At 49.2% G+C, this 25,950-nt stretch overlaps 1 pseudogene; it reads right to left on the bottom strand.

The window, feature by feature from the left end:
* Nucleotides 1-18,234: 18,234 nt before the first annotated feature.
* LOC103646257 (uncharacterized) lies at nt 18,235-18,614 on the bottom strand (annotated as a pseudogene).
* Between the last annotated feature and the right edge of the window lie 7,336 nt (nt 18,615-25,950).

Below are 25,950 nucleotides of genomic sequence, written 5' to 3'. Positions count from 1 at the left end.
GGTTACCTGCGAAGGGGCGATGAACGCGCTCTCCCGCGAAGGGTGCCGGCACTTCGAGGTCTTCGACCAAGCCGATGAAGATTTTGAGCGAGATATCTACAGGGTTGAGGACCCCATAGTGAAGGACTCCGCCGGAGCCATCTACGACCGGATGTGGGGTCCGCACGGTCGCGAGGTGGTCAGGGAGCGGGCCGAGACGGCGAGGGCTCAGGTAACGTTTGGCGTTTGTTTGGCGTTTGCTGGATGTGGGCTATGTGTGGGTGTGCTGAATTTGTGTGCTGTGTCTTAGGCGGCGCGTGGCGAGAGGGTGGATGACTTCAGGGCGTTGAACAGCGCGCTGCCTGACCCGGAGCCGATCCCGGCGGAGGCCGTGTCCGGGGCCGCCCTGGAGCCGCCCCCGGAGACCGTGGAAGGCGCTCCGGATGCCCCCGCAGCCGCTGCGGCCGCCGGAGACCTTCCCCTTGAGACCGCCGAAGGCGCGCCAGATGCCTCCGCAGCCGCTGCGCCGAGTGCTGAGGATCCTGCGACGGTGGCGGCGGAGGCGACAGCGGAGGCAACGGCGGAGGCTCCTGCAACGGCTGGGTCTTCGCAGGTGGCGTAGTGGGTGTAGATGGTTGGGGAATTTTGGATGTGTTGCTGAATTTTGGTTGCTGCGTAGGTTCAAGATTTTGGGCCTGCGCACGCAACCGCCACTACTAATTTTTTGGCGGCTTCGACCGTGGATGGTGGTAATAATTGTGATGGTTCTGCATCTGAGTTTTCTGATTTTGCTGACTCTGGGAGCTCGGTTGAGTGGACTGAGGAGTCGTCGGAGGAGGACTTGGACTACTTTGCGGCCTTGGACGTGGCTGTGGCGGAGGCTTCACCGCACGCTGCGGACGCGGAAGATGTGCCTGGTCCTAGCACCGGGCGCCGGCGACGAAGGGCGGTTGCGAAGCGCAGAGTGAGTGAAGCGGAGGTGGGTCGGCTTCGTGTGAGTAGGGCTGGCCGGCAGGACCTGTTGTCTTTGCCAGCCGCCGCAAGTACTGGTGAAGGGGAATTACGAAGTCTTTTTGCGGGTGAGGAGCTTAGGATAATGTTATTTAATTATAGGGAGATGGGAATCATTCCTAAGGTTGAGCCGATGTAGAGTGTGGTGCCCTCGCTTGTACATGTGTAAAGGCTTGTATGATGAGGTTGTGTGCCCCCGCACACTTGGCTATGCTTGCGAAGGCGTTATGTACTTGGTCTGGTGTGTTTTGTTATGGTGTGTTGGTGCGCATATAGTCGGTCTTGGTGCGGGCAGTTTGGTGTTGTCGATTTTGCTTTTGTTGTGCTAGTCCGGTTGCACCCTTAGGCGGCTTCTGCACGGATAGTCTTCGCGGTAGACTGAGGTTTTTCGCACTTGTTGTGCTAGTCCGGCTGCACCCTTAGGCGACTTCTGCGCGGATAGTCTTCACGGTAGACTTCGGTTTTTTCGCACTTGTTGTGCTAGTCCGGCTGCACCCTTAGGCGACTTCTGCGCGGATAGTCTTCGCGGTAGACTTCGGTTTTTTCGCACTTGTTGTGCTAGTCCGGCTGCACCCTTAGGCGACTTCTGCGCGGATAGTCTTCGCGGTAGACTTTGATTTTTTCGCACTTGTTGTGCTAGTCCGGCTGCACCCTTAGGCGACTTCTGCGCGGATAGTCTTCGCGGTAGACTTCGGTTTTTTCGCACTTGTTGTGCTAGTCCGGCTGCACCCTTAGGCGACTTCTGCGCGGATAGTCTTCGCGGTAGACTTCGGTTTTTTCGCACTTGTTGTGCTAGTCCGGCTGCACCCTTAGGCGACTTCTGCACGGATAGTCTTCGCGGTAGACTTCGGTTTTTTCACACTTGTTGTGCTAGTCCGGCTGCACCCTTAGGCGACTTCTGCGCGGATAGTCTTCGCGGTAGACTTCGGTTTTTTCGCACTTGTTGTGCTAGTCCGGCTGCACCCTTAGGCGACTTCTGCGCGGATAGTCTTCGCGGTAGACTTCGGTTTTTTCGCACTTGTTGTGCTAGTCCGGCTGCACCCTTAGGCGACTTCTGCGCGGATTTGTTGCACGCGAGGGTGGCTAGCGCTGAGCCTCGCGGTGACCTCGTGTTAGTCGAATGTCGAAGACCGTCGTCGCGGTCTTTTTTCGACGCATGTTTTTGCGGGGGATTTTTCACTTGTATATTACATGGCTTCGCCTCGTTAAAAACCTCACCCCCGGGAGGAAAAGAGTGCGGGCCAGAATAAAATTGTTTTTACAAATTACAAGGGCGAATCGGCCCTGATGAGTCAAACAAAAAATTTGCGGAGGTTGTCAATATTCCAGGAGTGCTCCAGGTCTTCGCCGTTTGGCGTCGCGAGCCTGTAAGCTCTGGGGGAAGCTTTTGTCTTGACAATGAAGGGGCCCTCCCACTTGGGCTCTAGCTTGCCCCTGGACTCTGTCCGAGCTGTTCGGACGAGTACGAGGTCTCCTTCGCTGAACTCCCTCGGGATGACTGAGTGGTCGCGCCATGCTTTTGTCTGGGCTTGGTATTTGTTTAGTGCCTGTAAGGCGAAGACTCGGTCTCCGTCGATGAGATCCTTTGAAGTTGGCTCGTCCACGTCGGGTACGGCTGACGGAGCCGTTCGTGGGGACCCATGTTTTATTTCTTGTGGGGTCATAGCCTCCGATCCGTATAGAAGGCGGAAAGGAGTGAACCCGGTCGCCCTGCACTCGGTCGTGTTTAGTGCCCAGACCGCCTCGGGTAATAATTCGGTCCATCTGCCCTTCTTTTCGTCGAGGAGCATCTTTTTAATGGCTGTGAAAATTTTTCCATTGGCGCGCTCCACAACTCCGTTGGATTGCGGGTGATAAACTGAAGCGAAGGCAAGCTTGGTGCCAATGGAGAAACAAAAATCCTTGAAGTCTTGGCTGTCAAACTGCTTGCCGTTGTCAACTGTTAGTTTGGACGGTACTCCGAAGCGGCAAACAATGTTTTGCCAGAAGAATTTTTGGGCAGTCTTTGATGTTATTGTGGAAACAGCCCTTGCCTCGATCCATTTGGTGAAGTACTCGACAGCGACGAAGGCGAACTTAAGGTTCCCCTGAGCGGTGGGCAGGGGCCCGACAATGTCCAGGCCCCAGCGCTGGAGAGGCCATGTATGGGCGATCAGCTTTGTATACTGCGAGGGGCTGCCTGACCGAGGAGAAAACTTCTGGCAGGCTTCGCAGGACCTTGTGACCCGATTTGCGGCGCAGATCATTGCGGGCCAGTAAAAGCCTTGGCGGATCACCTTGGCAGCTAGGGCCCTTGGCCCTGCGTGTGAGCCGCACGTGCCACTGTGGACTTCGCGTAGGATCTGGATGCCTTCGGTTTCGGTGACACACTTAAGCATTGGCTGACTGACCCCTTTCTTGTAGAGTTGGCCTTCAATCAGGGCGAAGTCCCGGCTTCGATGTCTGAGGCGCTTGGCCTCGCTGATGTCGGTTGGATGATAGTACCCCTGTAGGAACAGGGTTATTGGTGCCCGCCAGTCTTCGGACATGATTAGGTTGACTATGCGGTGGCCCTCGCTGTCATTAGTTATTTGGAGCCCTTCGGGGCTCCGGACGGCTGGTGTGCCGATGATGTGAAAGAATACGTCGGAGGGCAAGGACTCGCCCCTGGCGGCGGCCTTGGCCAATGTGTCGGCCTCTTCATTCTTGGCCCGATCCACATGCTGGAGGGTGAATCCCTTGAATTGTCTCTCGAGACTTCGGATGGCCGCGAGGTATTGCATAAGTGCGGGGTCCTTTGCTGCGTAGTCTTTCTCGACCTGGCCGGCAACTACCTTGGAGTCTGTTTTGATGATGCAGGTGGTGACTCCGAGGGCCCTTAGCTTGCGGAGGCCGAGGATGACTGCTTCATATTCTGCTATATTATTAGTGCATCTGTCGGATTCCAGAGCGAAGCTGAGGCGTGCTGCATATCTGTGCTTGACCCCGGCTGGTGAGGTGATGACTGCAGCGGCGCCTGCCCCCGCATGGCACCATGCGCCGTCGCAATGGATCGTCCAAACCTTTTCTGCGGACGGGTCTGGCTGTGTTATTGGCCCAGTCCAGTCGACGACGAAGTCTGCCAGGACTTATGACTTGATGGCTGTCCTGGGCTCGAAGCTGATGTGGTAGCCGGATAGTTCGTCTGCCCACTTGGAAATCCTCACCGATGCCTCTGGGTTTCTGAACAATTCGCCGAGTCCCCTGTCTGAGGTGACTCGGACCTTGAATGCTTCGAAGTAGTGGCGCAGTTTGCGCGAAGACATAACGACTGCGTAGGCAATCTTCTCCAGCTCTGTCATGTTGCACTTGGACGGTGTCAGTACTTCGGAGACATAGTAAACAGGGCACTGCCTGACCACGCCCTCAACTGTCTGCTCCTGCACTAGCGCCACGCTGACCGCATGCGGCGAAGCCGCGACGTAGAGCAATAGGGAGAGCGAGGAGTCGGGGCTTGTGAGGACGGCCAACTCCGACAGGTACTGTTTTAGTGAGGCGAAGGCCGCTGCCTGCTCCGGTCCCCAAGCGAAGTCTTTTGCACCACGGAGTGTTTTGAGGAAGGGGAGACTTCGCTCAGCGGACCTGGAGATGAATCTGTTGAGAGCGGCCAATCTGCCTGTCAGGCGCTGGACGTCCCTGACGGACTACGGAGGCGTCATGTTTACGATGTCCTGGATCTTGGTTGGGTTGGCCTCGATGCCGCGGTGTGATACCAGGTAGCCTAATATTTTGCCTTGGCGAACACCGAAGACGCACTTTTCCGGGTTTAGGCGGAGTCGTGCGTCTCGCATGTTCGCGAATGTCTCGGCGAGGTCGGCGAGATGGTCCTCCTTGCTCTTGCTGGCGACGACGATGTCGTCCACATATGTAAATATATTTCTGCCAACTTGCCCTTCGAGCACTGTTTTGGTGAGTCTGGAGAAGGTGGACCCGGCGTTCTTGAGTCCCTCCGGCATTCTGATGAAGCAATATGTGTCGAAGGGTGTTATGAAGATGGTGCTAGCCTTGTCTTCCTCCTTCATGTATATCTGGTGGTAACCGGAGAAGCAGTCGAGGAGTGACATGACCTCGCATCCGGCCGCGCTATCGACTATTTTGTCGATCCGTGGCAACGGGAAATTGTCCTTTGGGCAGGCCTTGTTGAGACTGGTGAAGTCTATGCACATTCGCCACTTCCCGCTTTTTTCTGCACCATTACAACATTGGAGAGCCACGTGGGGTAGGCCACTGGCTCGATGAATTTTGCCTCTAGGAGACGGTGCACCTCCGCCTTGGCGGATTCTGTCTTTTCGTCGGACATTTTGCGAAGCCTCTGCTTTTTGGGTCGCACCGAAGGGTCAATTCCCAAGCTGTGCTCAATTATGGATCGGCTGACTCCGACCAGGTCGAGGGCGGACCAGGCGAAGACATCTTTATTCTTGGACATGCAGCAGAGGAGTTTCTCTTCTTCATGCGAGGTGAGGTCTTCGCTGATAGTGACTGTTTGCTTGGGCGTGGCCTGATCGAGGGGGACAGTTTTGGTCCCGTCTTGGCTCTGCAGCTGTGCCTTGTCGTGCTGTTTATCGGTTGGGCTGGCGGGCGCGGGGACCTCGCGCTGGGCCGTGAGGCAATGCACGTTTCTCTGACCGGGCACGAAGTCCCGCTCTATGTTGCGCGCCGTTTGTTGGTTGCCGTAGACCGTAATGACGCCTAACGGACCTGGTATCTTCATACATAGGTACAGTCCGTGAATGGCGGCCTCGAACTTATTGATGGAGCCTCGACCCATGATGGCGTTGTATGGATATACCATATCCACGATATCGAAAGTTACTTGCTCACTTCGGGCATTGGGTGCTACACCGAAGGAGAGGGGCAACTCTATTTTGCCGACGGGAAAGGTGCCCTTGCCGCCGAAGCCATACAACGGGTTATCCGAAGGCTTGAGCAGGCTGTGGCTTATACCCATGCGGTCGAAGGCGTGGAGGAAGATGATGTCCGCCTGACTGCCATTGTCGACTAGGACTTTGTGTAGGTCCCAGCCTGCCACGCTGCAATTGATAACCATGGCGTCGATGTGGGGGGCGCTGCGCAGGTCGACATCTCGTGCGTCGAAGGTTAGCGGTATGTGGGACCACTTTGTCTGCACGACTGGGCTAGTGACGGCGACATGGTTGATGCTGCGGTAGTGGTCCCGCTTCTGCCGCTTGGTGTCGAAGTCAGTGCTGGACCCCCCATTTATCATGTGAATGACTCCGCGATATGGTTGATTGGCGAAGTCTTCCTGCTTTGGGGTGTGGGGGATGTTTTGATGTTGCTGGTGTGGTGGTGGGGGTGGGGGAGGTACGATTTGTACTTCCTGATGGTGTTGGTAAGCGTGGTGCGGTGGATGCGGGGCGGGGGCGTGGATGTACGGTGGAGGGGGTTGCTGGTAAGTGTGTGCGACAACTCTGGGGTTGTCGGCTGGCTGCGCCCGTGCCATTCTGTCTCTGGTGGCCTTCGTTTCGGGGCAGTCTTTGGTTTGGTGGGCGCAGCCTTCGCCATGGAAGAGGCAGTAGAACCGGCGCGGCGGCTGCGCACGCCCTCGACCCCTACCACGAGTTCTGTTTCCGCGGCCCTGGGGGGGATATTCCTGGCGACGAGGGGGGTCAGCAGCGGGGTGCTGGTTGGCGATGTTGTGCACCTGTTGCTGACTGCGGCTGTCTCGACCGGAGTCTGGCTGCGGAGTCCTCGTCCACGTGCGGCTGGACTGTGGAGCATCTTTGGGCTTCCGCTGCGACTCAACCTTGCGCTGGTGGAGCTCTTCGGATTTGGCATATTTTTTAAAGAGCTGATATAGCTCCTGGAGGTTCTTGGGCGGATCTCTGATACAGTGGCTGTAGAGGACGCCGGCACGAAGGCCACTGATAGCGTAGTGAATAGCGATCTGATCATCGACTGAGGGCAGCTGTGACTTGAGTGTTAAAAATTTGCGGTAATACTCCCGCAGAGTCTCCTTTTCCAGCTGCTTGCAAAGCGAGAGCTCAGCCAAGGCGTCGGTGTCTGGGCGGTACCCTTGGAAGTTGAGTAAGAACTTATCCCGGAGGCTTCTCCAGGAATCAATGGACAGCGGAGGCAACCTGGTGAACCAGGTGAGAGCTGGGCCCTCCAGGGCGATGATGAAAGACTTCGCCATTGTGGCGTCGTCTCCTCCAGAAGATGCAACGGCTACCTGATAACTCATTATATATTGTGCTGGGTCGGTGCTGCCGTTGTATTTGGGATATGCCCCTGCCCGGAAATTAGCTGGCCAAGGCGTCACTTGCAGGTGTGGCGCCAGGGGACTTCGCTCGTCGAGGTAGTTGACCCCTTGGAAGGGCGCGGCGTGCGGGAAGGTGTGGTCGCGCTGGGGGAAACGCGGGCCTTCCGGTTGTGCTCGCTGTCGCAGGGGTGGTTCATGCTGCAGGCCGAGGTGGCCTTCGCGCGTGTCTTCCAGTTGTGCGCGCTGTTGGAGGGGTGGCTCATGCTGCGGGCCAAGGTGGCCATCGCGCTGCATCAGCGCGATCTCCCGTTCGAGGTCCTGGGCCTTCTGCTCTTCGTCACGTATCATTTGCCGCACTTTGGCTAGTGCGGACACGCGCTGGCGCTTGGCCTCCAGTATCTCTTTCTGCCTCTGGAGATTGTGGTTTTTGAGGCGCAGGGCGCGCAGTTGTAGCTGTTTTTCCGCTGAGACGCCGAGGACTTCATCGTCCTCGGTGAGGTCCGCGCCCTCCAGCGGGGCGAAGCCTGGGGGTGGCTGTGACTGTCCTTCGGGGCCGCAGGTGCGGAGGGTGTCGTCTTCAGTGGCCTCTTGGTGGGTGGAGTGGGTGAGGGCGAGGCCCTTGCCCTTTCTTGCGGCTAGCAGTGCTGCCTTCGCAGCCTCGTCAGCCTTCGAGTTAGCTCTCTTGGGTGCCATCGCGGGTGGTTTTCTCGTAGCACGAACGGTGGGCGCCAAATATTGGCACTTGCTCTCGGTCGCAAGGGGGGCCAACAAGGGTGAACAATGATGTCAACAGGGTTACACGCTAGATGGCAATAGCTCTATTAATCTGGCCTCTCACGAGCACTGTGCGGCGGTATTTATAGGTACCTGAGCGCCCAACGCCTTGTGTTAAGGACGCATGTGCCCTCAGCTACCTAGGTTATCCCCAGAATATTCCCATAAAGCAGGGTTACAGACTATAATTACAGGGATGCCTTTATAAATTAGGCCCGTAACACACGGCGGCCACGCAGGGCCCGTTACAATGGGCCGGATCGCACGTGGGCCTCTGAGCTGGGCGAGGCTGCACTGTGGGATGACGCCGTCGCAGGCCTTCGCCTGGTGCCGAATCAAGCGAAGGGTGTCCCTGCCCGTTTCATCTCTGTCAGACCAGCGATTGCAGCGAAGGCATCGAGCGAAGGGTGGCGTCTTTGCCTTCGCCCCAACACCTACCTTGAAACACTGTGGTCCTAGTTTTCTGAGAGCTAATCATTGGTCCTAGTAATGCAAGGAACTAAAGCTAATCCAAGGTGAAAAAAGATGTGACATCACAGAGATGCCTCTTGCACAACAAGATTGATTCCTATGGATACGAATGGTTCACAACATATTGATTGTATTTTACAATAACATCTTGCACAATAATATTGAAACAGAGGGAGGGGAACAAAGCACTTATCGTAGTTGAGATGAGCAACACGACCCATAGCATCAATGCCTTCTGCATGCATCTTAATAGAATGAAAAATACCATATTAACAAATAGCTCTAGAAATGAGAGCCCCCAAATCTAGTACCACTAAATAAAAAACTATTGAATTCCAGTTGAAAAAACATTAGCAAGCTTCTATTCAGTCACATGAAAATTAAAGGGATTAACAGATCAAGAATAAACATCAACAGTGCAGCCTTTCTGATTTAAGCAGTCTTCATAAGTAGGCTCCCAATACAAACAATAATTCTGAACACCATAGAAAGCAACCATTGAACACATAAGAAAAATGGGTGGTAGCCCAAATCCCAAGTTTACTTTGATTTTGGAAATCCATTATCGTAAGCCTTTTGAAATTCACTCTCAACCTAAAATGGGGTTTTAAAATGGAAAACTAAGTCATTTTTAGGCTTTAGAATTTACAAAGAGCATACATGACACAATAGGAAATTAATTTAAATACCACTTGCATCCAGTTCTAAAAATTGTAAATAAATCACAAGAAAATGCAATTTTATTTCACAATTATGATATTATACTTTGAAGAGAGCATGACAGAAGTGGAAGGACTCACCTGAAGAGCCATTACTCTCGTGGTAAACTGTGTCATAGGATGTGCATCTACTGGGATAGCATCTATTGTCTATATACATGAACTGCAACTGCAACCATATCAAGTATCAGCTGCTAGAGAGCAAAGTGGCAAGATAGAACATATAAACTTAACACAATCATACTAACAGAAACATATAGAACTCTCTATGATCTGTGACTACCATCGAATTTGAGAACAGGGAGACAATTGCAACGATTTGTTCAAATAAATTATAGATTTTATTGGTCAAAACAATAACACAAGTAGCCAGCAGTGTGCTTAAAATACCTGTGACAGTTGAAAGCGCAAACAATTCCTTTGATAGTGCATCAACTTGCCCTTTGGCTGTGACCTGAAACAAGGGGAAAATCACATGCATAAATATGTGAATTTTAGAACAGGGAGACAATTGCATCAATTTGTTCAGATAAATTATAGATTTTATTGGTCAAAACAATAACACAAGTAGCCATCAGTGTGCTCAGAATACCTGTGACACTTGAAAGCGCAAACAATTCCTTTGATAGTGCATTAACTTGCTCTTTGGCTGGGACCTGAAACAATGGAAAAAATCACATGCATAAACCTTATAGAAATAGGATGAGTAGTACTTTCCTAGTTTTACGGAGATCATATGCTAGAGAGCAAAGTTTCTGCCTTGAAGTTTTCAGTTTGCTTCTTTTCTCCTGAGTACTGGTCAAAGAATGTTGTCTAGCTGACTTCTGAGAACGCCTACTACTCGAATGTCAGCTAGATTTTTATGACGAGCTTCTAGAAGTAGGATTTTTGAGCTTATGAACCAGAACTTCTGTTAGCATGGTCATCTTATAGAAATGGTACATTTCATTTTATTACAGCTATTATATGGTGTTAATACTTCACAGTTGTGTGTGGCATCGCAACACACGTCCCAATACCATTTTATGCATTCGAGAAAAATATTTACTACTCACCATTATGTAATCTGCATTTTCTGTCCAAGATTCACTCACATCCGTAGGATAGCTTGAGAGAACTCTTATAAAAAGGTTGTAAACTCCTAAAATAAAAGCAACATTAGCATAGTTTACACTCATTAGATTGTATTGACAAAGAAAGAGCACCTTCAGATTTCCAATAACATTATGAGTCTATGGATCATCGTAGAGCGGTGTGACATTACTAAATATTTTGCAGCTTCATAATCAAAATGAAAGGAAAGAACATGTGACTAAACGATGAAAGGGTGAGGAACAAATGGACAAAAAATCATAGAAAGCTCCCTTCCAAGCCTTGATTTATGACAAAGCACACCTAAAGTTAACTAAGAGCACGTCCTAATCTCGGCCACTGGCGCTGCCACACTGTGCTGGCTTACATGAAGCTAGTGTCGATGATTCATTATCAAGGAGACAGAAAAATGTTTTAACAAATAACTACAAACATACCTGAAAAAGACAGGCCAAGCAGAGTAGTGTGGTACCATCATCTAGAATCTCAAATGTTGAGAACAGGTAAATGGTAACAGAAAATATACAAGTAATCAGATTCATGGGTTAATGGTAACGGAAGGGTAAGAACAGGTATAAATGATACCTACAACCTAACGATTCCAACATTAACAGGAAGACTTTGTAGCATTTCGAGCTCATCTCATTCTGTACCAAGAACAAGTTAAGCTTCAACGACATGAAAACACACAGTAGAAAGGTTCAGATGGTAAGCGAATATACCTCATGAGTAAAATCAAGGAAAAAGAGTGAGCAGACTTGCTGGCCATATAGGATAATGCTAGAGAGTATAATAGAGATGGACTGAATGGGTACCGTGAGCCCATGGCAATCTTACACAGACCACTTCATCAAGTGGCTCTCCGACACCTTTGCCATCATCCTTAAGTAGACACCTGAAATTAATTGACAACATATGATATATGTACCTTGAATGCACTCGTGTTAGCTTCAGACAAAGTTGTCGATGAGGCTTCACTCGCCGGCGATGTCTAAGATCTTCAAAATCTCCGCGACCCGGATCACGATGTGGAAGGAAAAGTTGCGCGTAAACAACTAGCTACAAAAAATAAAAAACCTAGGATTAAGAAGCTAAAAAATTGGCAGTTCATGCACACATGTTCAGCCACGCATGGTGCACTAATCGACCCATGTAGATAAATTATGTGCTATTGTTTGTGAATAGCATAATAAATCTAATGAAACGATCATGAGCATGACTGTACTTATTAAAATAAATCTAATGAAATGATCTACGCAACACTGTACTTATTAGAATTAATCTCATGAAAACATCCACGCAACATTGTACCAATGAGATGCAGTAGGTCGACGTACCTGGCTGTAGTATTCCTGGGACCACGCCGAGAAGGATGGGGGTTCATCGGCTTGCCCACGCTTTTCATTTCATCGGTCCGATGATCCTGTCGATGGAAACCTTGCGCCGGAGCATGGATGAAATGTTATCCCGTGTCCAAAAATCGTCGGCCTTCCATGGAGAGCAGATCGGTTATGGGGGGAGTGGATTGCGCTGCCTTCCATCAGTTGGGCGCACCATGGGCGGGATTGGCGTGCCCGGCCGTGGATCGCGCCGAGGAGGAGACCGCGACCCCACTCGCTATATATGTACTAATCAGAGGACGCTTCAAACTCCAATACTATATTACTACACTGTAATAGATTGAAAGAAAGTAGATTATTGTTGTCCTCGTGATCAAGGTCAGTTTTGCATTCCAATCATAGCAAATCTTTATGGAGCGTTTATGTCTTTCATTTCAAATTACATTCGTTCCTGAAAGACCATTGCGGACAACCCCTCAAATCAGTTCCATGTCCGCAATTTCTGCATTTCATTAGGTACGATGGAACTACATGTGTTGTGGAACATCTATATAACAAAGGCAAGTAGATTGGAAAGTCGAAAGATCTGCTCGTTGTCACTTTTTGATGTCGTACCACACAGACAATCAAAGCTAGGTATATATACAGAGAGAAACGAACCAACAATTCTTGTGACTCCATAATACATTGTCATATGAACACATCAGGATAAACGCCTTCCCCAAAGACGTGCTAGAAGTTGAAAATGAGAAAAGAAACACAGGAACGAGAAAAAGGAAGTACCTGGGTGTCCAGGCGCGCCATGGCCTTGAGCAGGTAGTCGGCGCCCCAGCGTACGACCTCCCTAACGTGCTGCAACTCCGATTTCATGAGACCGCTGAACTCCACCACGCTCCATACATGCCATCATCCAACATCGTCATGTTGAACGCCATCAAGAATCCACTCGTCGCGGTGCAGTCCTTCGTCGTCGTCTGCCTGGGAGCGCGATCGCTCCTCCATCGCACCGTGGGCGGGTGGCTTCTCGAGCGTAGGCGCCGGGGTGGGCAACTGGCCATGACTGGCATGAGGATGTAGATCTTGCCCTTCTACTGCTCGGCACTTGGCCTGGAGATTGAGCGCCGACACGGGGGCGAGGGCCACGGTCGACGCGTCGGCCGCTAGCGCAAGCGAATGGGATGGGGATGGTGGGGTAGCATCGATCGACAACGCACGAGAATGGAGTGAGGATGGGGACGAGGCGCGACTGTGAGATGCGGTGCGGGGATGGGGTGGATGCGGATCTACCGGGGCGCGACTGCAAGATGCGGGATATGCCCGTGCGGTAGGGGTGCGACTGGTGGGAGAAATGCGGCGATTTGTGGGCGGCGATTTCCATGGAACACGTGGACCTTCCATGATGGCGGCCGAGAGAGGAGAGCGGGGGCGTGGATGCTCTGGTGGCAAAATGGAGCGCTGAAAGTCGCCTAGAGGGGGGGTGAATAGGGCGAATCTGAAATTTATAAACTTAAGCACAACTATAAGTCGGGTTAGCGTTAGAAATAGAAACGAATCCGAGAGAGAGGGCGCAAAACAAATCGTGAGCAAATAAAGAGCGAGACACGATGATTTGTTTTATCGAGGTTCGGTTCTTGCAAACCTACTCCCTGTTGAGGTGGTCACGAAGACCGGGTCTCTTTCAACCCTTTCCCTCTCTCAAACGGTCACTTAGACCGAGTGAGCTTCTCTTCTCAATCAAACGGAACACAAAGTTCCCGCAAGGACCACCACATAATTGGTGTCTCTTTCCTTGGTTACAATTGAGTTTGATCACAAGAAAGAATGAGAAAGAAAAGAAGCGATCCAAGCGCAAGAGCTCAAATGAACACAAATGTCGCTCTCTCTAGTCACTTATTTGATTTGGAGTGATTCCAGACTTGGGAGAGGATTTGATCTCTTTGGAGTGTCTAGAATTGAATGTTATAGCTCTTGTAATGTGTTGAAGGTTGGAAACTTGGATGCCATTGAATGTGGGGTGGTTGGGGTATTTATAGCCCCAACCACCAAAAATAGTCGTTGGAAGACTACTGTCGCATGGCGCACCGGACAGTCCGGTGCGCCACCGGACACTGTCCGGTGCGCCAGCCACGCCAGCCAGCCGTTGGGGTTCGACCGTTGGAGCTCTGACTTGTGGGGCCTCTAGGATGTCCGGTGGTGCACCGGACAGGTCCTGTAGACTGTCCGGTGCGCCTCCCACGCGTGCTCTGACTCTGGCGCGCACTGTAGCGCATTTAATGTGGTTGCAGTCGACCGTTGCACGCGAAGTAGTCGTTGCTCCGCTGGCACACCGGACAGTCTGGTGTGACACCGGACACTGTCTGGTGCTTCACCGGACAATCCGGTGAATTATAGCGGAGCGCCCTCTGATTTTCCTGAAGGTAGCGAGTTCAGCTTCGAGTGCCCTGGTGCACCGGACACTGTCCGGTGGCACACCGGACAGTCCGGTGCGCCAGACCAGGGTGCCTTTGGGTTGTCTTTTGCTCTCTTTGTTTGAACCCTTTCTTGGTCTTTTTATTGGCTTATTGTGAACCTTTGGCACCTGTAAAACTTATAGACTAGAGCAAACTAGTTAGTCCAATTGTTTGTGTTGGGCAATTCAACCACCAAAATCAATTAGGAAAAAGGTGTAAGCCTAATTCCCTTTCAAGCGCAATCTGCGGGGCTGGCGGTGGATAGCAGAGAGTGGGGGCCCGGCTGCCATGGATGGAAGGGGGCGGTAGGGGCACGGCTGGTGGTCGATTTGCGGCTGACAGAGCGCGATTTGTGAGCGGTGAGAGATCCAGCAGAGAGGGCGCGGCTGCCATGGATGGAAGGGGGGGTAGGGGCGCGGCTGGTGGGCGAAATGCGGCGATTTGTGGGCGGCGATTTCCATGGAACATGTGGACCTTCCATGATGGCGACCGAGAGAGGAGATCGGGGGCGTGGATGCTCTGGCGGCAAAATGGAGCGCAATCTGCGGGGCTGGCGGCGGATAGCAGAGAGCGGGGGCGTGAGAGAGAGCGGGCGACTGCAGACGACAGCACCGTGCACCAAAGTTTGTGTACGTCTACACTAACGTCTTATAGAGTAGTAGAAATAGGTATATGCCCGTGCGTTGCAACGGAACCAATACAACTTTCATCATCAGCTAAAGCAAAGTCCCGGCACAAAAACTATTTACAAAAATGCTCCTCGCCCTCTGTCGGACAAGAGCGTCTCTCAGCGTAGTACCGAATTTTCCTCTATCGGGAAAAAGGCGAAGAAAGAAACTAACAGACAGACAGTCATTAAAAGCTCCAGCGACTATGCTCCCGCCTCCGTCGGCGGTGAGCAGTTTAGGTCGATATCGAACACGACGGGCTTCCTCGCCGACACAGCGGCCGGTGGCGACGGCGACCGATCCACTACCGAAGAATAGTCTGAGTCGCTCTGCGCCACGGTGACTGCCGACGCCAGCTTGAGCACATGGCACCCTGCTTCCGCGGCGGCTGCAGCCTGCCCGAAGAAATAGTATGAGTGCGTAACGGGGATGCTGCCGAAAGGGAAGTGTACGGCGGCGGCGCCGGTGCCCGCGGCCGCCGCGTGGTGGAACATGTCCAGCTCGAGCGACGGCGGGAGCGGCATGGGTGCCTACGCGTCGCCGCTGCCTCACAAACAACGCCATTAGGGTCTTCAACCATGGCAGGTTCTCTTCTCTTCCTGCATTCTTCCAATCTTCATTCTGCTCTGACCGACCGTGCCTCTCTCTCTCTGTGGTGTGTATGCAACAGTAATTGTTCTTCCAAGTCCTGTCATGTTTGCAAATGCTTCAAAATTATCTTGCTTAGTTACTTTACAATAAGATTTTGGTTCCTGAATTGAAAATACTGCCGCATGGAGATGGAATTATTCAGCATCTGTGAAAGAATTTACTTGATGGAGGTGCTTAGATGTTTCTTTAGCTGTTATCGTTTTATTAATCTCAGTTGCAGTGCTTACTCACACTATTAGTAACTGGCAACTATTGGGCCTTATGATTTATGATGAAATGTTCAGGTGGCACTGCCAGCAGAAGTGATCCGTTGACTTCGGCTATGGGCAACCTGTGCTGCTGTGTTCAAGTTGACCAGTTGACTGTGGCCATCAGGGAGCAGTTTGGCAAGTTTGACAGCGTGCTTGAGCCAGGATGCCACTGCATGCCTTGGTTCGTCGGCAAGCGTGTAGCTGGGCATCTCACACTTAGACTGCAGCAACAGGATGTGCCCTGTGAGACAAAAACAAAGGTATGCATGTATGTATGTATGTAAAAATTAATGGATTGTGGTAGCAGCTTCTAACACAACTGGATTTGTGCAGGACAATGTTTTTGTGAATGTGGTGGTATCTATTCAGTACTGCGCTCTGGCTGACAAAGCAAGTGACGCTTTCTACAAACTGAGCAACACAAGGTCCCATCTGCACTTCAATACAGAAAGAAGACCATTCTCATCTTCAAGATAAGCGAGAATTTATAATAGAAAAGTCAAAGCGAGTATGATATTAAAAACATTAAGTAGTCGTGTTTGTAGCTTACATCATAAAGGTCCCTCTATGACTGCAAAAGCAGTAATGTTGACATCCCACTACGACGAATAAAATAGTTGCCTGAGGTGAGTACAAAAGGACACTGAATTTTATATGCCATGAATCTCAGAGTTGACATCTAGCAACAACCTTTTCTCAATTCAAAAACTTCAATGAAAAGAAATGGATACATTTAGAAGACCCAAACACAAGTATGTGCATCCATAGTAATAAGACATGGCTCTAAGTAGAAATGAGTTATCATGGTGGTTCTAATATCCAGCACTCCAGGAAGACAGAAGTTTGCCATAACAGGAGGTGGTTCTGAGCGCAGTTAATAACTCAAGTAAATCTACACAACATAACTTAAAATACACTATGTGGCAGTGACAATTAAGATGAGAATTTTACAAATACACATAACACAACTCCAAACCAATCAAGATGAGAATTTTACCAAGGAATATGTGGCGATGGCAATTATGAGTAGGCCAACAGACCTAATTTTCTGAATGGGGCAACAAATGCAGGTAGTAACTGAATTATATCCATGCAGTTTTGTGCCACACACAATGCTTTAGAAATCTGAATTGCAGATGCATTATGAAGTATATGTTCAAAGAATGACAAAGTGTCACCAAAATTTGGCCATGAAATTGGACAAAAATAGCCACAATTTAGCAGTCAACAATACAGTGTATAGATGAAATGCATTAGCCTGGGATTCAAGATAGATCAGTGAAAAATTTAGCTCCCAAAGGGAGCTAATGGATAAAGTGCCACTCTTATTTGCACATATAAATAGGAGTAGTTTTTTGCTTGCTTTGAAATGATGCCTCGATATTTCTGAAAAGGAACACAATGAAAGATACACAAAATTATAATTTGGTGGAATGAAACTTAATGTTTTTTAAGACCACAAAGATCCCAGATTTCTTTCCTATTCACTTTGAGGTAGAGGACAACCTTCACATTGTCATAGTCACTCTTGTTGACTTGGACCTGAAAGAAATATATCAGTGTGATTTAAGAAAATAATTCTGAAGAATATATTTGTTTGTATCCACTATCAACTCTGAATCACGAGTCACCAGACAAGTTATCACTTTCATCGGTTGAATTCATGTTTAAATTCATGCTATGTGTCTTCTCCTCCACATGTTGATCATCTAATTTGTATGCCCAAGATGAGCCCACTTTTGCTGGAACAGAATCCCCACAAAGGTCACTGTAGATTCTAGGTATTATTGCGCTCTTCACTCTTTTAAGGACCTCTTATAGCTTATCTCGTATAAAAGGCTAGGAGAATGTGATGTATTAACAATAGATAAAAATGAACCATGCAACAGGAAATTCAAGTTCTAGCTAGTCTTTGACGCCAGACAGGGGCAAGAACTCAAAATTAGCGCAGATTGAATCATCCAAGCATGGACGAAGGAGGAAGGGAGCCGAGCAAAGGGCCACTACCTAGAGCGGATGCACACAGGATCTGCAGAACAGAGAAATCGAACAAGATCCAATCGATGGGCAGGGGTAGCATCAACCTGGGGATTCTGGGGAACTTGGCAGAGGCGGAAGAATCATTTGGAACTTTTGGGGAGCGTTTGTAGGAAATAAACAGATCGGTAGGCGTCTGAGCTGAGAAATCCCTCGCGTCACCGGGCATTCCCTTGACCCAGATTTGCTTGCCGGCCTAGGCGAGCCAGATGAGCTCGTCCATGGCACACGCCGCCATGTCAACTATCAAGGGGTGATCCATTTCCGTCACGAGCGTTGGCATCTGGTACGACAGCCCGAACGAGCAGCCACTGAGGAGGTAGAGGCCCAACGATGGCCTGCCGAGGGAGCTCTACTCAGGAATCCTGCCCACGGACAGGTCCAACGACGACATGGACATGGTAACGCTCTCCGTAGCTCCCAAACAATTTCACACCCGTGTCCACAATGCGAAGGGTAGGGGGCAAGGGATGGGGTCTCACCAGGATCTGGATGATGATGGCGACGATACCCGTACACCGTAATGGCAGGTACCGCCAGCGCGAGCTCACAGTCACAAACGGGATCCCGCCGCTGTCACCATTCCCGGGTTCGCTGTTGGCTTCATCAAAGGGTTGGATTCGACCACCTCCATGAGCCAAAGAACCACGACCCGTCGCCGCTGGGGCAGGGCACCACCGTCATGGACGCGGACCCCAGCCGACCATGGCGCACTTAGGGCAGCACGAGGCTGGGCTTCCCGAACCCGAGGTCCCTGTCGATGGAGAACGGAAGCAGTCCGGACATGATGAGCGCGGGGCTCCCGAGCCCCAGATTCACCATCTCTGTCCACTTATCGTCGTCCCTGAACGCCGCCTTCCGCTCCTCCATCCAGTCTACCAGCTCCTGGAACCGCGCCGCCGTCGTGACCCCCGCGATGGCCGCGCGCACCATGCCTGCCACCTCAGGGAGCGGCGCGCGAGGAAGTCGGGGCGGCCATGGCGCGGTGGAGGAGGATGTCGCAGGGGATCCAGGATCTCATCGCGGCGTGTGTGGCGGGCGTGGTGGGGACGCGCGACGCGAGATCAGGTGGCGGTCGTGGGATGGAGAGGCTATCGCGGCCGAGATTTTCGGAGGCAGAACACAACCGCATGTGGACGCTGTAAGGAAAATGGACCCCGGGCCATTTGGCTAAGTAAGTTTTGGTGTTTGATGATTGACACAATCTGTGGACTAATGTGTTTGCTAGTGTTTATAATTATAGTCCACAGGATGCGGTGAGGATTGGACCTAGGCAATGAGGATGCAACACCTCAAAAGAAGACATAAAAAGATGCATAGAAGTCTAAGACTCAAGAACAAAAGAAGCCCGAAGGGATCAACAAAGAAATCCCAGAAAATGGCTGTCAGCCAGCGCCTGGTGGCGCACCGGACAGTGAACAGCACATGTCCAGTGTGCACCGGACTGTCCGGTGGGACAACCGGACAGTCTGCGCAGAGAGGCCGCAGACAGGCGCTCTCTGGCTGTAGCACCGGATTGTCCGGTGTGCACCGGACTGTCCGGTGTGCCACGGGCAGACGGCAACGGTCGGATCCAACGGTCGACTGCTACAGGCGTCAACGGTCGGCTGACGTGGCGTGCACCGGACATCTACTGTGCAGTGTCCGGTGGTGCACCGGCATGTCCGGTGCACCCGACGACAGAAAGCTGCTGCTTTCTGTCCAACGGCTATATTTGTGTTGGGGCCTATATATACTTCACCCAACCGGCCATTTGGAAGTGTGGGAGCCCAAGCAACATACCAAGTCATATAGTGCACATTTCCAAGAGCTCAAACACCCAAGTGCTTAATAGAATCACTCGGTGATTAGCGTAGGTTCTTTGCGAAGTGCTTAGTTTAGTTAGACCGCTTTAGCGCTTGCTCTAGGTGAACCCTAGTTAGTTGAGTGAGTTTAGACAAACCACACAACCCCTCGGCTCTTGCGTGAGTCGTTGTAATTGTACCGAGTGGGGCGAGAGTCTTGCGAGACCGTGACAACCGTGTTTGTGTCACGGCCGCCACCGTGTACGGAGGGAACGAGGCCCGCGACGTTTCGGCCGGAAGCTCGATAGTGGAGACGGCGGGGAGCGTCCGAGAGGAGCCGGAAGCGGAGCACCACTTGCGTGTGGAGAAGGCCCGTGGCTCTCTACGGAGTTACTCGACCGAAGGTGCTTGGCCCTCGCGTGGGCTTCCCTTTGCGTAGGGGCACCAACGAGGATTAGTCGGAACCTTGCGTGGTTCCGGATACCTCGGTAAAAATACCGGCGTCATCCACGAGAGTTTGCATCTCTACTTTGCTCTTCATATTCCGCATTTATATTAAGCATTTAAGTTTCAATCGTGTATTCATACTTATATAGTGTAGATTGAAACTTAGCCTTTTCGGTAGAGGTAGCAACACTTAGACAAAACCTAGTTTGCACATTCTAGTTTGTTTATTTGCATAGGTTTTGCTCTAGGGATTTAATTGTGGCCTAGTTTAGAGAAACTTTTAGAAGTCCTAATTCACCCCCCCTCTTAGGCGTCACCCGTTTCCTACAAGTGGTATCAGAGCCTGGTTTGGCTCATTTGAAACGTTTTAGCTTCACCGCTAAAAGAGCCGACGCTTTTTAGAGGAAGGGATGGATACCCATAGGCCACCACACTTCGACGGCACTAACTTCCCATATTATAGTGCTAGAATGGCTTGCTACCTAGAGGCCGTTGATCTAGGTGTTTGGAGAGTCACTCGTGATGGGATGAAACCCCTCAAGAATCCCGAGAAACCAACCACGGGTGAGGAAAAAGAAATTCACTTAAATGCTAGAGCAAAAAATTGCTTGTATGAATCTCTTAGCATGGATATTTTTAATCAAGTATTTACCTTGAAAACTGCTAATGAGATTTGGCTAAAATTGCATGAGCTCCATGACGGCACATCCAATGTCCGTGAGCAAAAACATTGCCTAGTCTTAAATGAGTATAATTCTTTTGCTATGAAAGATGATGAGCTTGTTAAAGACATGTATTCTCGTTTGAATCTAACTATCAATGAGCTCAATTCTATTGGCATTAATAAGCTAGGTGATGCGGACATTGTGAGGAAGATTATCTCCCTACTACCACAACGAAGATATGGGAGCATCATCACTATCCTTCACAACATGGAGGACTTGGGTAACATGACCCCAACCATTGTAATTGGAAAAATCGAGGCTTTTGAGATGTCGCGAAAAATGTGTCGGGGAGAGGAGCCAACTTCCTCAAGGCCATATGCTTTTGCATGTGATGAGAGGAAGGGTAAAAAGAAGGCTTCCACACCAAGTTCCTCAAGTGAAGAAGAGGAAGAAGAAGAGAGTGATGATGATGAAGATAATCAACCATGCACATCATCCTCCGAGGACGAAGAAACAATCCGACGCGTCGGAAAGGTAATGGGGATGATTCGCAAGATTAATCTAATGGGTGTGCTCCTGCAGGTCGAAGATATTCTCTTTAACATTGACAGGAAAAAGCAAAGAAAGAGAGGATGCTTCGCATGTGGGGAGAAGGGCCACTTCAGGGACAGCTGTCCAACTATGGCCAAACCCAAAAAGGGGAGGAGCAAAGGCAAGGCGCTAACAAGTGTTAGAACTTGGGATGACTCTTCAAGTGAAGATGAATCTCCAAGGACGCGCAGCCACCGGACCTCATCACGCTCATCACGGTCATCACACAAATGCCTTATGGCAAGAGGTAACAAAAGCATTCCATCCTCTAGTGATGAAAGTAGTAGTGATGATGAAGGTGAGGGAAAGCCCTCCGTAGATGAGCTTGCGGAAGCCGTTGAATTTTTCTAGGATGTTTGCACTAAGCAAAAAGCTCAACTTAAAACTTTGAAAAATAAGTTGATTAGCTCCCAAAATGATTACAAAGGTTTGCTAGAAAAATTTGAAACTTTTGCAAACTTAAATAGTGAGTTGTCAACTAAAATTGAGCTATTAGAGTCTAGTGCTCCATCCACTGCTACCGATGATGGCCTTTTTAAAAAGAATGAAAAACTTAAGGCTAAGTTAGCTAGCTCCCAAAATACCATTGAAAATTTGCTAGAGAAAATGGAAATTCTTAGCATACACAATGATGAGCTAACTACTAAGCTAGAAAATATTGGTAGCACCCCAGTAGCATCTTTAGTTGAAATTTCTGAAATTATTAAAAAAGATGCTTCTACCTCTTGCTTTGATTTAATAAATGATACTAACCCCTGCAACCAAGTTCTTGTTGAGAATATTGTTATAGAAACATGTTCGGATGAGGTTGCAAAGGAAAATGAGCAATTAAGGCAAGAAGTGGCTCGTCTTGGCAAGGCTTTGTATGAAAAGAAAGGCAAAGCCAAACAAATCCAACCTCCACAGGATAACACCACTGCGGGAGTGAACAAGCCTATGGAGGGAGAAACAGTGATTTGTAGGTTATGCCACAAGGAAGGCCACAAGTCTTTCCAATGCAAGACGATGACCGGGGATAAACAAAGGCAAAAGCTCAAGCAAAAGCCATCAAGCAAAATCTCCAACACCTACATCAAAAAGGTGGACAAAAAGGCTGCTACACCATATTTGATCAAGAAGAAAAAGAATGGAAAGGTGATAGCAATCAAGGCCAACAAGCAAGCCAACAAAGGAAAGGGGGCCAAACGCATCTGGGTGCCAAAGGAAATAATTTCAACCATGAAAAGCACCAAGAAGGTTTGGATCCCGAAAGGGAAGTGAGTGGACCAAAGGTCGTCGGGAAATTTTGGAGGCTTGGCAAAATTGGGATGTATATCATGGGATACATCATATTGGATCAAGTTTATTGCCAAGTGGGTTAGTAAAAATTTTGGACCCAAATTTCCCACCCATGACTAAGGTAACTAGATTTATTGTATCTCCTGTTTTTAGATATGCGTATCTATTTACCTTGTATCTAGTTTACCTTTCTTGCCTAGTACTACATTTGTTATTTACCTTTGTTTTAAATTATGCATACTAGGTGAATCATATGGTAGGATTGCTTGTTTTTAATTCATATACTTAAGCAAACCTACATGGCTTAAAATGTTTATTTAAAGCACGGCACATAGCTTTTATATCACTCCATAGTAAATGATGCATCAATTGAAAATGTTGATCTCTACAAGTTGTATCATTTAACTTATATGTGCCAAAGCTCGGATAACCTGCCCCTCTTGATATCAAATCAAAGTGCATGTCTCCTACAAGTATTCAAAAACTTGTATGCACACTTTTAGGGGGAGATTACTCTATAATCTAAGACTTTGAGACTAACACCTTTTTCAAGTCTATTTTCTTGTGATAGTCTCATTGTAAGGAAAATGAAGTCCCCGGAGAAAGACAACAATCTTCCACTGCATATCTCCAAGAACTGTCATTTTACATCATTTACATGTCTTCTCCGACATTTGGTTAGACTATTATTTCACATCTTATACTTCCTTGTTGCTATAAATGCATAAGTGGTTCAATCATTTTTTGTTACCTATGCATAAGGGAAGTTAGTCTATTCAAATCATGACTTGCTCCGCTAATTTTCACATGCTTTTTCCTAAGTAGATGATCTCTGTCAGGGGGAGTATTTCTTCATCTCTCAAAAGGGGGAGAAATTTCTTTCTAAAAGAGAACACTCATTTAGGGGGAGTTTTAATATGTTTTTATTCTACAAGAGTTTCAATTCCTTAAGGGCAAGTTTTATTTACTTCCTACATGCTTTTAATGTCTTCATTTTCGGTGGTTGATTCCAAAGGGGGAGAATTTTAGGGACCAAAGCAATGAAAAATGAATCAAACACCAAACACCACCAATTTAAAAATTTTAAAATTCTGCAAGTGCTTGTCAAGTGGTTTTGGTAATTTGGTCCAATATAAGAAGTAAGTGAATTATGGAGTTAGGGGGAGGCTTAAGTCCATAATATCACATTAAGGGGACAATCATGCATCCTAGCAAGTAGATTGCACATTTACATTCAAATACTTGTATTATTTGCTTGCTTTGGTTGTGTTGTCATCAATCACCAAAAAGGGGGAGATTGTAAGGAAAATGGACCCCGTGCCATTTGGCTAAGTAAGTTTTGGTGTTTGATGATTGACACAATCTGTGGACTAATGTGTTTGCTAGTGTTTATAATTATAGTCCACAGGATGCGGTGAGGATTAGACCTAGGCAATGAGGATGCAACACCTCAAAAGAAGACATAAAAAGATGCATAGAAGTCCAAGACTCAAGAACAAAAGAAGCCCGAAGGGATCAACAAAGAAATCCCAGAAAAGGGCTGTCAGCCAGCGCCTGGTGGCGCACCGGACAGTGAACAGCACCTGTCCGGTGTGCACCGGACTGTCCGGTGGGACAACCGGACAGTCTGCGCAGAGAGGCCGCAGACAGGCGCTCTCTGGCTGTAGCACCGGACTGTCCGGTGTGCCACGGGCAGATGGCAACGGTCGAATCCAACGGTCGACTGCTACAGGCGCCAACGATCGGCTGACGTGGCGTGCACCGGACATCTACTGTGCAGTGTCCGGTGGTGCACCGGACTGTCCGGTGCACCCGACGACAGAAAGCTGCTGCTTTCTGTCCAACGGCTATATTTGTGTTGGGGCCTATATATACTTCACCCAACCGACCATTTGGAAGTGTGGGAGCCCAAGCAACATACCAAGGCATATAGTGCACATTTCCAAGAGCTCAAACACCCAAGTGCTTAATAGAATCACTCGGTGATTAGCGTAGGTGCTTTGCGAAGTGCTTAGGTTAGTTAGACCGCTTTAGCGCTTGCTCTAGGTGAACCCTAGTTAGTTGAGTGAGTTTAGACAAACCACACAACCCCTCGGCTCTTGCGTGAGTCGTTGTAATTGTACCGAGTGGGGCGAGAGTCTTGCGAGACCGTGACAACCGTGTTTGTGTCACGGCCGCCACCGTGTACGGAGGGAACGAGGCCCGCGGCGTTTCGACCGGAAGCTCGATAGTGGAGACGGCGGGGAGCGTCCGAGAGGAGCCGGAAGCGGAGCACCACTTGCGTGTGGAGAAGGCCCGTGGCTCTCTACGGAGTTACTCGACCGAAGGTGCTTGGCCCTCGTGTGGGTTTCCCTTTGCGTAGGGGCACCAACGAGGATTAGTCGGAACCTTGCGTGGTTCCGGATACCTCGGTAAAAATACCGGCGTCATCCACGAGAGTTTGCATCTCTACTTTGCTCTTCATATTCCGCATTTATATTAAGCATTTAAGTTTCAATCGTGTATTCATACTTATATAGTGTAGATTGAAACTTAGCCTTTGCGGTAGAGGTAGCAACACTTAGACAAAACCTAGTTTGCACATTCTAGTTTGTTTATTTGCATAGGTTTTGCTCTAGGGATTTAATTGTGGCCTAGTTTAGAGAAACTTTTAGAAGTCCTAATTCACCCCCCCTCTTAGGCGTCACCCGTTTCCTACAGACGCCGCGCAGAAATCGGAGGCCGCCGCCATCATCGGCCCCAACCTCGCGAACGAACACGGCGCAGGGAGCAGAGATCGGCTGCGTGAAATGTGGAGGCCGCGGAGCACAGGGGAGCGCGAGATTGGGGGATTATGGCGGCTGCGGGATGCTATCGCGACCAAGATTCTGGAGGTGGCGGCCGCGGGATGGAGAGGCTATCGCGACCGAGATTTCCAGAGGCAGAACACAGCCGCATGTGGACGCCTACAATGAGTACTTAATTAGTTGTAAAGATAAAGATTTCTTTATGATATTAGCCTTTTTATCACTTTAACCTGGTAACATTGTGTATTATGGTAGTTTAAATAGTCTATAAATTTTTAAACTTTAAAAACTGATGAAAAATGTTAAATAAATGAGTTATATTATATAGAGGGCTAGATAGAGTGAATGGTTGAAAATGTCCTGTATGTGAAAATGTCTAAACTGCCCCTAAGTGTTAGTTTAAAATAAATTAGATTATATATAATCTGGTTAGATTATAATCTCAAATATATGCAAGCCCCAGGTGTAACAAGCACTAAATTTATTGTCTAGTGGCTTACTAAAGTAGCACGATTACCTAAATTTTAGATGAAGACCACATGATATTTGTTAATAAAATAATTCTCAATGGTAGCAGAGAACAGGAATCAAAACGTATCGAAGCGAAGTGGATAATATCTCTCCTACATCCTAATCAGCTTTTTTTATCGGATTTGGAGCGGAGGGGTTATTATACGAGTGTGTATGCAGATGTGGATGGTTTTGTGTGTTAGAACTG

Source organism: Zea mays, chromosome 2, assembly GCF_902167145.1.
Source record: "Zea mays cultivar B73 chromosome 2, Zm-B73-REFERENCE-NAM-5.0, whole genome shotgun sequence".
Taxonomy (NCBI): Eukaryota; Viridiplantae; Streptophyta; class Magnoliopsida; order Poales; family Poaceae; genus Zea; species Zea mays.
The sequence above is the reverse complement of the archived record's forward strand: the minus strand, read 5'-3'. Positions and strand labels throughout refer to the sequence as shown.